Below are 3346 nucleotides of genomic sequence, written 5' to 3'. Positions count from 1 at the left end.
AAGGGGAAAAGAAGAAAGTGTTGACGCGGCGCTATCATGGCATAACCCTAAAAAAGAGGTGAGTTGGGCTGCCATGCATGCATGGTTATGGATTTTATAATGCTCACTAGTCTCTATGCCAGGAAAGTCGCCGGAATTAGCCTCCAAATAGGCCATTATGGCCACACATGCGCCCAGAGAGAAGATATGTAGCGATTGTGTTATTGAAAAAAGATTTGTGGCCATATCATTATAAGTCGTAAACATTTGATACTACGAGTGAAATGAAGCCATGTTTATTATGCCTTGTGAAACTTGGTATTAAAATATATGTAAAGTTGATTCAACCATTTGGTATGAACACATTTTCCTCGCAAAGTTATCTTAACTCTCAAATTTTCTTCTTGACCCTAGTTTTTAAATTGCATGTTTTTCATTCTAGTAGGAGCTCATGATGTTAACACATCTTCTTGTGGAGCAAATAATACTTTATAATTTAAGAAAATTAATTTGAACCTCTATAAAAATAACAAAATGAATAGAACAACTGCAAGTGTGTACAGACTCATATAATTTGCAGTATCAATAAAAAACAATCACACATTAACAAGTTTAATGTACTATTAGTCAATTATCAAACTCAAAAGCAAGGATAGAAATTTTGAGCTAGGGTTTTGGAAAGGAATAAAGGAAAAGAGAGAGATTTTCTTTTATAGAAAAAGGAGTAATATGGAAATTTTGTATTTCCCACACTTTCATAGTCTAGCTTGCAACCCTTTTCACATAGCTTCCCCACTGCCCATTGAATCGCTTTCCCTCAGTAGAGGGAAAGTGCTTACAAGAGAATCATTTGCACATGCTTTACATAATTCATCTAAGAATTAACACATAAAGTGTTTCACAGACTTTACTTTCCCTACAAAGTGTTAAATTTTTCGCTTACCAAAGGGTTCCTAAATCTTACTGTAAATGATGAATTAAACTATGTTTTGCATTTATGTTTTAACTTTTTGAAATAAATTTGCTCAATATTTTTTCTAAAAAACTTATATATTATTTTATATTATATATATATATATATATTTATATATCTTTGAGAACTAATTTATGGTGCAATGGCTTCTCACTTAAACAGTGAGTTTAAAACTTCACTCAGCAGAACTATAAAGTCCAATTCACTCACTGTTTATTGGGAACAAGTCTTATACATTGGCTCTCAGTGTACGTCTTATGTGAAGTTTGTATTCTCTAGATCTTCAAAGTTGCATGACTAGGGGATTTTTCATTGTTGGGTTATGGTCCCTTATATATCATCTTGGGTGCATGCAGCAAGCCTTTATTGCCCTACTTGTTAGGCAGCCACACATGGTATATCCCTAGAGGTTGTTAAGACACCATAAGAGATGCACTTCCATACTCGCTTGCTCCTTTGACACTTTTATGTGAGAGGAGCTTATCATGTATTTGTCAATATATATATCCAAAATAATGATCACTTAGGAGCATAGGGAGTGTGTAGGAAATAAGAACTATTGCGATATACATATTATTGGGGGTGAATATTCTAGTATAGTTCGATAAGGAAATGTGGGCAGCTACCATTAAGGAATTATTACTTGATTGGATTTCTTATTTGTTTGTTGATTAAATAAATTATTTAATTTCCCATAGTTATCTGTCTTGAACCTGGACTACATTGATTCTATTTGTGATCTTTTAAATATGAAGTTGCTTAGAAATCTATAGAAGGTTTCAATGACCTGATAAAGAAATAGTTGTCCTCACCCACCTTTTCAAGAAATTTTGTTTTTATCTTAACCAAGAATCTATCGCATTTAAATACATGCTTCACACTTGGATGAAAGAAGTGTTCTACTCAGTTTCCTGGGGTAAAAAATCACTGCTCCTCCAACTTAACTCTCTAGATATCATCAAAAAAATTAAGGCAATTAACTCTTGAGGAACTAGCTAGAGAATCAAAAACTAGGGCAAGCCTCACCGCCACGCTACATCAGGAGGAATTGTATTAGAACAAAGATCTACAATTATTTGCCTCAAAGAAAGGGACAACAACATGAATTTTTTATGCTATGGCAAATGGTTGCTGCAACTATAACTTGTTCTCCCACATTTTAGTGGACGGGGAGTGGATTGAGGGAGATTGAGAGATTTGTTTGGTGGTCACCAGTTATTTCCGGAACCATTTTGGTAATAAACATGATTTTATTTTTGCTTTAAAGCAAACTAGTCAAAATTGTTTGCCCATAAAGAACATGTTGATCTCTCTACCATAGAAGCCCCTTTTATACTTGTGGAGATTAAGAATGCCATGTTCAAACTGGGATAAATAAAGTAGTGGGGATAGATGGATTTCTAATAAGTTCTTTGCCGGAAACATATTGGTCGACCATACAATTTGATGTTCTCAGCCTATGTGAGGACTTTTATAGTAGAATGGCCAATCTAGAGCACTTAAATGTGGAAAATATTTCCCTTAATAAAAAAAAACTAGGAGTAGTTGAGACAATGACTTCTAGCCAATCAACCTTATAAAATCCTCTGTTATAATAATTTAAAAGATTTTGGCCAATGGCTAAGGAGGAATTGAACTTTAATATTTAGAAATGCAACCTAATATGTAACGTTTTCAAGGTTGACTTCTCTAAAGCTTTCAATATGGTGGAGTGGGAGTTCCTAAATGACCTTCTCATTGCCCTAGGTTTTGGCAGTCACTGGGACAAATGGATCATGGTGATCTTTAACACATCTAAGGCTAAAATATTAATCAACTGTACTTGACTGGGTACTTTCTGTATTAATGAGGCCTTAGAAAAGGGTATCCTTTTTCTCCATTGAAATTTGTATTAGTTACCAATGTGCTTAGTGTAATGTTCAACGACTCACTCGCTTCTAGTGTCCTACTCTAGGTCCCTCTTGGAGGAATGGTAAGATGTGTTAATTGTATGCAAATGACCTCCTTCTAATAATGACTGGAGGTCTTGAAGATTTTAGGATTTTCAAATTCATCCTTTACCTCTTCAAAGGTATTTTGAGCAATCAATCAACTTCAACAAAAGCTACATCTTCTCCTCAAAATGTGGTAGATTGCAAGACCTAGCTGGTATCTTAACCCTTAATTGTTAAGTAGACTAACTTCCATTCACCTACCTCGCCATATCTTAGGTTGATGTCCTTGCCACCAAGACTAGTTAAAGCTTACCTATATGATACAGGCAAGTTTAACCTTATGAAAACTTCGATACATTTTGATAGGGGCAAAGTGACACTCAAAACTTGGTGTTGTCCATCATCCCCCATATTAGATATCAGTGCTTGAATACTGAAATGGGTGACTCAGGAAATTGAT

Source organism: Dioscorea cayenensis, chromosome 12 (assembly GCF_009730915.1).
Source record: "Dioscorea cayenensis subsp. rotundata cultivar TDr96_F1 chromosome 12, TDr96_F1_v2_PseudoChromosome.rev07_lg8_w22 25.fasta, whole genome shotgun sequence".
Classification (NCBI taxonomy): domain Eukaryota; kingdom Viridiplantae; phylum Streptophyta; class Magnoliopsida; order Dioscoreales; family Dioscoreaceae; genus Dioscorea; species Dioscorea cayenensis.
Note: the sequence above shows the minus strand (reverse complement) of the source record.